At 50.5% G+C, this 12,124-nt stretch overlaps 1 protein-coding gene across 3 annotated transcripts in view; it reads right to left on the bottom strand.

The window, feature by feature from the left end:
- The window catches only part of LOC149332756 (ribosomal protein S6 kinase alpha-5-like), a 287,244-nt gene that overhangs the window by 50,823 nt on the left and 224,297 nt on the right, over window positions 1-12,124 (bottom strand). The gene's annotated exons all lie outside the window — the stretch shown is intronic.

Here is a 12,124-nt window from a genome sequence, read left to right as displayed (position 1 = left end):
TTTCAGTGCGTGGAAAAAAACAAACAAACGCATTCGAAAATTGGTTTTTGCTTCGACGCACATTGCATGCAATGCGTGCAAAGGGGCGGGGATTCAGTAAGATGGCCTCGATGTCCAAGTTGCTAACGGCATGTACGACATTCAAAGAACAGTCTGTATCTGGTTAAAGCTTGCAAGACATCTTAGTATTACGTTGACGTCCCGATGACATCCCGTTGACGTCCCGATGACGTCCCGATGACGTTACGTTGACTTACCCGATTTCATAGTTATTGAAACAGAACGCAATAAATTCAGGCAGTTATTACCATCACATTTCAAGGGCTGAGTTATTTTGTCGTGTTTTTGAGTGTGTGCCTGTGTGTGTGTATTTTTTTTTCTTATCTCTCTCCAAGTTGTTCTTGAGCTGCTGTGTCTTTCTCAGGTTAATATTTTGATAATGTTGATAATGTTAATGTTGAACATGAACCCTGTACTTTGTATTTCTTGTTGATTTTACATTTTACTGACCACTGATTATGAAAATACCATCCCCCCCCCCCCTTATGTAATGCCCTAAGCCAAGGGCCCTTAAGGGTAAATAAATGATGATGATGATGATAATGAATCCGCACACAGCAGCGTTGTGTGCTGAGCCCAGCCTCTGCTTGCCGTTACTAATATAACCAATAATTTCTACCCTATTGCCACGAGAACGCGCCGACCCCATTTTCAAGCTTGCCGGTTGAAAAGAGGCCGGCCGATTTGTCAACTGCTTGTCTTCTTTTTCAGGCGTAGAGAAGTGGCATGTCCCGATCTATATACATTCGAGTCGCGACTTGCCTGCGCAGTAATACAGCAAAAAGATCATTTGTCACACAAACATACGCTGGAAACCGTGAAACCGCAGCTTCTTCGGCGGCAAACACAAACCCTGCCGTTCTGCGCGCAAACTGGGCGCGGGCGCCACACATTGCCAGCGTATTACACCCGGCGGCAGCTTCGCAATGAATCGTCCCGGCGAACAGCAAAAACACGACTCGGGCCTCTAAAAGAGACGGTACGTGCCACAGCGGGAAGTATATAAATACAGACGTGGACAACTTCGGAGTCCCCTGTGTTCGCGCCGGCGACCGCTGGACGCCGACTGAGGCTCGGATATGAAGACGAACGGCCGCAGCAACAGCCGCGGTGGCGCGGGCGCTGTTAAAAGAAGGCCCGCGGCCGGCCTGAACTGCCTCGCAATCTAACGAGGAGAGAAAAAAAAGAACAAAAAAGGGAAGCGAGAGGAAAGCACCACTATGAGGAACTGCGCCGACACGAACACAGAGATGTGCCGAGGAAACCCACCAGGCGTCTCTTGGCCGCGTCCCTTTTTTTTTTCTGTTCTGCGGCATCGCATCTATATCACTTTCTTTAATGGGCATAGCGTTTGTAGCTTCCACTTTCCCCCTTTTCCTTCTCTTTCTTCCCTGCCTATTTACCTAGGTAAATATCGCTCCCTCTCCCTCAGTCCGTCCGCATGTCCGTCTGTGTTTCCATCAGCATGTCTATCTGTCCGTCCGTCCGTCCGAAAATATATGTCTGTCTGTATAACTATCTTCCGTCATCTATCTGTCATACAATTGCGACGTTCTTTCCCCACTCCTTATATACATCACTACCTAACCCTTTCCCTATACCTCTCTCCCATATCTTCATTTCCCTTTCCTTACATCCAGCACTACCTGACCCTTTCACTATACACCTCCCCACATCAGTCTACCTGAATTTCAATTCAATTTTATTCTCCAGTTATATACTGGAACGTTCTCCGGGCTAAAAGGACCGACTGGGCCTTGACTGAGTCCCGGAGACGTTTACAGAGCAGCGACAGGCAGTATATACGGAGAAATGCTAAACAGTACAAAATTAGTACATACTTATATACAAAGCACACAGAAGAGGACACATATACACATATACATATACACATACACACATATACCTGTCTTATGTCACCCTTTATCTACATCCATCTATCCCTTCCCTACCTCCCCCTATATATGTACGATAGCTATCTACCCATCCAGCCAACTATGTCTCTATCCGCATATCTAGCTATCACTTTCTTCGCCTTCTCTCTTTCAATCTACCCGTCTCTCGGGTAAGCCAGTGAGCCAGCCGGAGTCAGTCGCGTACCACTCTTAAGGCGCGAATATAGTCCGACGTAACGCAAGCGAGCGAGCGCGCGCGCACACGCTGCGTTGCGTTGGTGAAAACAGCTCCGTCTATAGTTCGACGCACTGCAGCGGCCAACGCAACCGGCGGCTGCCAGCGTGCCCCGACGGGCCCGGCGCAGATTTGGCTCCTGCTCCAAATGCGCGCCGGCGCCGCCGACCGCGCCGACCCACAATGCATTGCGCGGAGAAAAATGGCGGATGCCAGCGCGAGCGGCGTGAGTGGCGCGAGCTGCCCAAACACCGAAACCGAGCCGGATATCGTTGTGGAACGCTTTATTGAAGCCATAAAACAACACCCCTGTGTATACGACACAAAAAGACTTGATTTCAGAGTACTTGAGATGGTACTCTGGGTCTGTTTGCCGTAGTTCTTGCACAAGCTGGTGGTACTCGCCTGTGGTTTTCCGCTGTGCGAAAATCTTTCGCACATACATTGAGCGCCTGCGCTTTCGCCGCAAGCGGTGCACTAGTAACACGAGAGCAAGTTTCTGTCGCGCGGATGACACCCTCGCCATATTTCATATAGTAGCCGCAATGGCGTGAATGGGGCGAAACGGATGAGGCGACGCAGAAAAAGGCGCGAACGGAATTCAAACTACCCGCCGGTCGACGATCGGCGCGCGAGTCGGCGGTCGTTCTGCGCATGCTCCGAAGCGGCGCGCGGCGTCTGGACGCATCGGCCGGCGCAGCGAAACCGGCGTAGCGCGACAGACTGCGAGCGACGCTCGCCCGCGCGCTGAACACGTCGGACTATAAACGCGCCTTTAGAGGCGACGCTCAACATCTTAACCACACATCAGTGACACAAGCAACAACACCGCGCTTAAGGCTTTCGCCTCACTGCACTTTAGGTCAACAAAGTGCCCCCCTGAATGTTTTCTTGTCACCAACACCGTGACAATATATACAGGGTGTTTCACCCAGAACTTTGCTCACATCGTGCGGGGCGCCTAAAAAGCTGCCCGCGCAGGCGCCAGCAGTTGTCGATGCGGCGAAACGGGGCGCACGCGTTGGTCGGCGAGGAAGTCGAGCGGGAAGCCGCGTTGCTGCAGCGAGGCTGCGAAAGTGTGCCACTCGGTGAAGGAGACTCGTCTTCGTCCAAGCGGGGCGGGGGAAGGGCGCCGGCGGTAACGCGCGTGGAAAAAGAACGCGCACCGGGACCACTGCGGAGGCCGATCTCTAGCGGAAGAGAGCGAAAGTGCCCCGGAGAATGGAAAGAACGACGAAAAAGAGAAAAGGAAGGCGGAAAAATTGAGGAAGGCGATCGTCAGCTGAGAAGGGGAGGAGCTGCCTCGCCGGTCCGGCATGGGCGATTTTCGAGCGTCCCAACAGGCGTATAAAAACGGGAGAGAAATAAACGAAGGAATGGGGGGAAAAAACCAACAAAAGAACGAGAGAAGACATGAAATTAATATGTGGTTTTGTGAGAAAAACGATGCGGGGGGGGGGGGGGGGGGGTCGATGCCTCTTCCTCTATTTCTGTGCTCAGAGGTGACAAAAAAAAGGAGAAAAAAGAAGCCAGAAAGCCAATTGCAGGAATGGAAGACAAGAGGGGGGAGGGTCCTTAATACAGGTGTCAGGACAAGCCTTAGCCTATACTAACATATTATACATGCTGTTCATATGCCCCGTACATACATATTATGTATAGCATGAATAAAATATACAGATTATACATGCTGTCATGCACTATCATACCACATGCACTGTAAAATTGCTAAGCTCCGCTTCGATCCACCAGTCAAAATCAAAGCAAGTAATTTTACATCGCATGGGGGCCAAATAGGCAGTCCACCATGCATTTATGCAGCTTAACGCGCCTGAATATGTTTAAAGAGGTGAAGAAGCCAAATACCATAAAACGCAATAAAGTGCCTAAGGAAAGGTAAAGCGAACACGTGAGCAAAACTGTTCAGTGAAATTCCCGGCAACAATGTAAAGCCCCACGTGGGCACTCTACAGTGCAGTTCACGCTTGGAGGGAGCACCTATTTCGTATTCCAATCACTAGGACAGCACCTCCCACTTTAATAAATGAGGAAACAGCCGACATGACGCACCAGGCGGACGTTTATAGCACATATGGATGTGAAAGCCGAGCAGGTGCCAAAGCTAGAACATTAATTAGGTGTTCCGTTTAAATGTGTACTGCACTGCACGAGGGTGCATATGCAGCGACCTCCAGAGTGTTTATACCGGCGTCGCCTCAGATAGCGGGCCGACCGCCTTGAGTTCTCGGACGTCAAAGCGCCACGAAGAAGCCAAGTAGACGCAGAACAACCCCCTACATCCGTGTTTCCCGCGCGAAAAAGCGCGCGGCGTTTCGCTGTTCTTCCTTCTCGAGAAACGAATTAACAGGTTCCGCACATTATCTCATCTGTCTGGCTTTGAGACCTAGAAAACCGGCGACGAAAAAGACAGGCCTCCCTCGGAAGGGCCATGCTTCAAAGGTCGCCTCGCGGAAAGCACCGAAACTCCGCTGGCCGCTGCTTTGTTGCCCGCCAAGTGACGCACGCGTGGAGCGAGCGTGCGTCCGAAATTCTCGAACGCGCCGCCTTTCGTACACGGAAGTTTTCTCCCCGCGCCAATCCGAGTGCGTGCGTGCGGGCGCGAGTACCGAGTTTGCGCGCACTTAACTCGCGGCCGCGGATTAGTGGAGCAACCAGCGCAGGCAACGCCGTGGCAGGTCAACTTATCACCGTTAGCGCAAAATGAACTGAAAATTGTAATGTTTGTTCCCCATCTACTTGGCATCATGTCAGCTTAGTTTAGAAACGGCAGGCTGCACCATAGTAACTTTTTCATTCCTGTTGAACATGTGAGCTTTAGTGTGCACAGCTTACAGCTAATAAAGGCAGCCAAGCTTTAGTGTCTTTCGCACACAGAATGTGTATTCCTCGTGCTACTTCGTGCACGCCGTCGGGCATACCGAATCGCGTCTGAGGAACTTGGTTTGGTTTATTGGTTTATTGGGGTTTAACGTCCCAAAGCAACTCAGGCTATGAGGGACGCCGTAGTGAAGGGCTCCGGAAATTTCGACCTCCTGGGGTTCTTTAACGCGCACTGACATCGCACAGAACACGGGCCTCTAGAATTTCGTCTTATCGAAATTCGGCCCCCGCGGCCGGGATCGAACCCGCGACTTTCGGGTCAGCAGCCGAGCGCCGTAACCACTGAGCCACCGCGGCGGTCTCGGGTGCCTTAGAGTGCCTTAGATTCATCGCTTCTTTTTTTTTTTTTCATTTCCTTCCTTCTTTTTTTTTTTTACGCCAAGAACACGGTCGTAACGTAGGTTGCCTTCACTACGTACACAATTTCCCTTTCACCCATCATTATTAGCATTATCAGCAAGAAAGCACCGCAGCAATCAAATTAAGTATTCGTATAACATCTTTCCCGCATCCGGCAGGTACTGGGATCGAATCCCAGCAGCGCGGGAACCAACCCGGTTTTTCCAAATGGTACAGGCGCGGACAAAAGTAAACGGAGCACGCAACTGTCTTCGAATATTCTTCACGCGTCACCAAACTGAAATTTCCAGCAGTGGCACGCGCATGCTGGTAGCGGAGGTCGGTTGACTTTCTTGTAGACAAACAACGCTTGTTCATTACCGATGGAGAGAGCGTGATTGCACTTAGAACGCAATGACGTGCTCCGTTTACTTATGGCCGCCCCTGTACTTTGTTCTTCGATCCAACTGCTCAGCTTTGCCACAAGTGGGTTGAAACCCGCAGAAAAGGTGTCCCCAAGTGTACGACCAGTCTATGGCTGTGGGGACTACTACCAACATGACAGCAGCGATCTTCAGGGAATCGGAAGCGAGGAAACATGGCTCGGGTCGCCTTGCACGAGAGTGCACGCGGCAAGCGAGCGCGCCAAGGGGGCTAGCGGATATAGCCTTGGTGAAACCCCGTAGAGACAAGAGCGCGCGCCAGCTACGAGCGGCGGCGCACTCTTTCGACGGCCGGGAGCCATCGCATCGGTTGCCGTACGACCCCCGCAGAGGCAAACCACATGTGTGGGCGAACCGAAGCGCGCGTGCCGCTTTTTCTTTTCTTTTTTTTTTTCTGCGCTCGCCTCCGCTTGGCGCTATAGGAAGTTCTGTGCAGCGTTGCAAAAGATTTTGCAAAGGTCATTTTTTTATGGAAACTCGTCGTCGTGTCGGTCGTGTTCTTTTCTGCGTCCGTCTCCTTTTCTGCGCTGTTCCATAAAAGATGAATTACCAACAAGCCCGGTCTTCCGTCTTTGCGGCGGCCGAATTTCGATGAAGGCGAAATTCTAGAGGCCCGTGTGCTGTGCGATGTCAGTGCACGTTAAAGAACCCCAGGTGGTCGAAATTTCCGGAGCCCTTCACTACGGCGTCCCTCATAGCCTGAGTTGCTTCGGGACGTTAAACCCTAATAAACCAAACCAAACCAAACAGTCTTTGAGAAAGGTATTGGGAAAGTATTCTGAACGCGCCAGTTTGCATAAACTGAACGGAAAATTGTCATAAAATCAATAAGTTCTTCACACATACACTTATTTCGAGTGATGTAAGGTTGTAGGTTTTTACGCCGCTGCCCGGGCTCTGACAAATCAGTTATGGAAAAACTGGATTTCATTCTGTTTCCTTGCAGAGGACTACATACTGATGTTTATTAGCGTCATTTCATCTTTTTTTTTATTGCTATCACCTTTTCCAACTTGGATATATTTTTCTTTATTGCGCACTACTGTTCGCCAAAGTAATGTCACTGAATTTCAGTCTTCAGCTGTTTTACGCTGCTTTCGGCCTCGAGATCACACTAGTTCATCAAAAGCAGGGCATCTGTTGAAACTCCCCAGACAAGAAGAAGCTATTCCGCAGCCACCTTGGATGCCCTACAGTCACCACAAAGCTGTAGAGTATATCCGCGGAGCTTTCTGAAATCCCTGAAGTTGGACAAGAGCAAAGAAGAAATAAAACAATTAGTTACATTAACGGCGATCGATGACTTTCGCGAAACGGCGTCTGTGCACACTGCACGTAACTGCGGGGACGGAGAGCGCAGAGCCGCGCGTCCTTCCGCTTTGCGTACGCGCACTTCATTCTCACTCTCTCCCACGGCAGATAGCGGTTAGCGGAAGCAAGGCGATCACCGGTGAAGCCTTTATTACCGACCTCGCGACGCGTGAAAGCAAGAATACCAGCGGACGAACACCGTCGCTGACCTTGGATTGGTCAAGCGCCAAGCCAAATAATATACGCTGGGTACACGGAGAAAGCTCCGACGCGTAGAGTCAGCACGTGGTGTCGCACGCTGAGAAAGAGCTGATAATAGAACGGGACACGTGCCAGCTTGAAATTCAACCTGCGAGTGCATGGTACGGCCAGGCAACTGAAACGTGAATGAAAACAATGAGCTCAATAAAGAGGAGCGGATTTTCGCTCTGTTTCGCAACTTCATGGTGTCATTCGGCAGCACTGGAAAATTATTTCACAAGAAAGAAACGCTAGCGCTGTCTGCATGCAATTACTTCGTTATGCCACTCGTTAAACTCTCCGTGACTATTTACTGCACGTGTCAGGATGTTCATCCAGAGTGACATCGCGCTTTTCCTTTCATCCCCTCCTCCTACCAGCCCTTCGTCGCAGCTGGAGATGTTCAGCTCCGCTCGCGCTATTGATATAGTCGATATCGACGGTTGGTGAAATACGCTGGTCGGGGACATTTACTTGGTGACAACCGCAGGTTTTCGACATGCTACGAAAGTACAAAATACAAACTACAGTAATCTGAATTCAAGGGAGACCGAACACTATTCCGAATTATACGCAGTTCGAATAAACTGGACAGCCTTTTACAAAAATTTGTTGTGGCTTAGCTTGGTTAAGCCCGGTAATTGCGAGAGCAATATCCGTACCTACGCCATGGTACAGCTGGTAGTGTAGCTGGTGGTGGTTCTTGTGGTTAGACTTGTGGTGATGCATCGGTTATACAATCCATTCCATTCCAATCCAATCCACTCCTATCCAATCCAATGTAATCTAATCTAACCTAATGTAATCTAATCCAATCTAATCCAGTCCAATCTAATCCAATCCAATACAATCTAATCCAATCTAATGCAATCGAGGTCAAATGAAGGTCGATGGTGGTCACGGCCGCGGCACGGCAAAGGCGTGAAAGTGCAAGTAGTATTGCTTTCCCAATAATACACTCAACGCTCAAGGAACCATATTCTGTACTGCACCATTGACACTAAAGGGTCACCCCGCACCACATATTTCCCGACGCGGGTGACAACAGCCGAACGTCGTTCTCACCAGAAAAAAAAAAAAAAAAAGTGGGTCAGCGCCGAGGACATTACAAGGATTACGGGTGACCCGCCTGCGTGCGTGTGTGGAATGGCGGAAGTTGCAGAAGTTGCAGCGAAGCGTTTCCTCCAAGAGCGCAAGTTGAGCGGCGGAAAAAGACGCCGCCGACGCTGGCGGAGTTTTTTTTTTTTTTCTTCCAGTTTGTCCGATTGGTGCCGACCGCCAAAGCCAAGCTTCCCGATCTCAATCGCAGTTTGGTTGTTAGGCACACTATACACCAATCAGGCTGCTCCCGCTAGAAAATAAAATATGCTTGAGCATGCTTGAGCCACCGAAACGTGTGGACTGCGCGGACTTTTCCTCTGACGTTCGGGAGTAACCAGAATTGTATATCGTATATAAAGCATATAAGGACACCAAGATCAGGAGCTTGTAAAAACGCGCCCGAAGGGAGCTGTCATTAGACATCTTTAGCATACCGTGTTACCGGTACCGGGAGCCCGCGCGCAGCCAATGCGCATGCGCAAATCTCCAAGACGTCGCCAGATGGCGCCACGTCCCCGGCAGCTACGCGCGCGCCTGCAGCATCGGAACCACCAATCAGCGCGTGCTCACTGGCGGCAGACAGGATCCCGGTACTCCGGTAACGGTAACACGGTAGACGGTATGCGGAAGGTGTCTATTAAGATATGCTTTTTTTTTCTTTTCAAGATAGAACTAGAAGGTATTTTAATTATGCGAACCTTTCAGACAGGCAGTGATTTTCCAAGAAACAGAAGACGACGACTTGCCGCCACTGAGATCCGAACCCATGACCTCCAAATATCACAGGCAGTGCTCTACGAACTGAGTCACGGCGGCGGCTCTCTAGCCTTCCACTTTCGATGGTATTTATGTTTCGTGTAGTGGCGGCTCCTTGGTTTTGATGACTGTTGGCCTCTCTCCTATGCCCCAAGGTCTATAGACATTTTCAAGCAGTCTATACACGTACATAAAGGCGGCTGGCTTCGGGTCGCAGATCCTTTTAATCCTTGCCCTCTGAGCTAGCGATTCACTCTCATTAAACGTCAAGGCGCACGGGTTTTTGGCAACAGTTCTTCATTTACAAGTAGTATTAGACGTGCAGGCTGACAGATGATTGCGGAAACGTACGTTGCAACGGAAAGTGAACTCTGATCTACGAACTTTGAACTCTGCAGGCTGTATTTTTTTTTATCTCAGTAAAATTACTCAAGCGCCACACTGCCACAGGACGACCCCTCCTCGAAGCCAGCAGTCAGCATAAACGCAGAGAAAAGGTGGCTGATTCAAAGAGGCCATGAAAGTAAGCGCACGCCAGAAGTATACGCTTCGCCCTGAGAGAGAAAAAAAAGAGGGTTTCCCCTACAGCCTTAAATGGAAAGCGCGTTGCTAAAAATGCATTGAAGCTCTCGTCGCTTGTTTACAATAGTTAACACTCTCGCTCCCATCAACTCAATTCGGGCACCCCAAAATCTAAATACGAACGGATTAATAAAGGGTTGGTTGGTTGATGGGGTTTAACGTCCCAAAGCGACTAAGGCTATGAGAGACGCCGTAGTGGAGGGCTCCGGAAATTTCGACCGCCTGGGGTTCTTTAACGTGCACTGACATCGCACAGTACACAGGCCTCTAGAATTTCTCCTCCAAAGAAATTCAACCGCCGCGGCCGGGATCGAACCCGCGTCTTTCGGGTCAGCAGCCGAGCACCATAACGGGAGTAGGCTGTCCACTAGCGCACTCTCTTTTATGGGCAGCGTATGTTTCCTAACCAAGCCTTGGGGTGGATTTCCAACACTAAAAATACGAAATGCTTGTGGTTCGCAATGGAAATAAATTCCCTCTTCAAAACACCCAAAGTTCTAAAGATTTTAACCGAGGTTTTAATCCCCTGGAGTTGCTGAACTCAAGACCTCCGGTGCCGCGTTTAAAAGTCTCCTCCCATCGCTAACTACAAAGCAAAGTAACTAGGCGCAGTTAGCAATGGTTTGGTTTGTGGTGGTTTAACGTCCCAAATCAACTCGGGCTATGAGGGACGCCGTAGTGGAGGGCTCCGGAAATTTCGACCACCCGGGGTTCTTTAACGTGCACTGACATCGTGGGAGTGAAAGAAGGAGGATGGAAAGTTGGGCGAGTTCGTATACGTTCATTGTGGGTGGAACAACAGCGCGATAGGAACGGGACAAAGATGAAGGAAACCACACGGATGTCAAAAAAAAACTTGTTTTTTCTGGATAAAAAATAGTTGAGAGTCAGCGCTCGTCCGTGTGGTTTCCTTCATCTTTGTCTTCCGTCCCTATCGCGCTGTTGTTCCACCCAAAATGAAAGAAGAAGGGGAGAAAGAGGTGCCGTAGTGGAGGGCTCCGGGATAGTTTCGAACACCTGGGGATCTTCAACGTGCACTCACATCGCACAGCACACGGGCGCCTTGTACGTTTCGCCTCCATCGAAACGCGGCCGAAACAGATTTCGGTACCGCTTCTTCCCCTGGCGGGAACAATCTGAGCGTTCTTGCCTTTCTTTCACTTTCTACGTTCTTCCGCGTCCACTTTGCTGTCCGTCCAGCAGACTGTCGGACAACTCCGGTCCGGCTGCCGGGGGGAGGGGGCGAGGTCGGTTCATCGCCGCATGGAATGCGGAGGCAGCGGAGTGGTAAGTGCGGCGTCGTAGCGGCGCGAAGCGAGCAGGCACGCAACACAGCGGAGAGGACGACGCGCCTGACCCCGTTTCAGCGGCCGCTCGTGACGGCCGCTCTACTCTGCCGCGGCACAGCCGAGTCCTTTTCGTCCGCCACCTCTCCCGGGGAGCCGCTTGGCCTCCATTACTCCAGGGTGCAAAACGCTGCGGGTGCGAGAGAGAGGAGGATCCGTGCATGGGTCTTTACGGTTTTGCAGCGAACGCGACTTTCTCCTACTTAAAAGGAGTGCCGTCCTATGTCGTAACGGAAAATTCCATCGCTTGCCTGCCGAAGCGTTCGCAATCCCATCTGCACCTTTCCACTAGCACTACTAACCCAGGCCCGTGTACTGTGCGATGTCAGTGCACGGTAAAGAACCCCAGGTGGTCGAAATTTCCGGAGCCCTCCACTACGGCGTCCCTCATAGCCTGAGTCGCTTTGGGACGTTAAACCCCATAAACGAACCCGTACCGCCGGATAGACCCAAGTTACTGACAAGGTATATGTACCCTCGAGAATATATGCACTGTGTGTCACGTGGTCTGAGCCATGGCCGGTCTCGAGGGGAGAGGTGGAGGAAGCGGAGGGTGTGACGAGACAGTTCTTGCTGCCAATTTCAGGCGCATGGCCGAAAGTTTGTTTTTCTCTAGCTTTTTTTTTTTTAATGGAGCTTTTGATTTGCAGCAAATACGATAAGCACACATTTGTACGCGGCGAGACAGTTTTTTAAAAGAAGGAATTTCTCACGACTCAATGTCACCTCGGTCACAGAGCAAGGCATGGGAGCCGACGACAAAAGAAAACAGGAATTTTTGAAGAGAGGGGGGCAAATACGCCGCCCGTCACTCCCCACATTCGGGAGGCTTCAAACTGTGCCACGGAAGCGCTTCCAGAAAACAAAACGCAGGCGTCTTTTTTTTTCATCTTTCCGTGAATCACTTTGTTTATC

This window comes from Amblyomma mixtum, chromosome 8 (genome assembly GCF_055824585.1).
Source record: "Amblyomma mixtum isolate Tamu chromosome 8, ASM5582458v1, whole genome shotgun sequence".
In the NCBI taxonomy this organism is placed as follows: Eukaryota; Metazoa; Arthropoda; class Arachnida; order Ixodida; family Ixodidae; genus Amblyomma; species Amblyomma mixtum.
The sequence above is the reverse complement of the archived record's forward strand: the minus strand, read 5'-3'. Positions and strand labels throughout refer to the sequence as shown.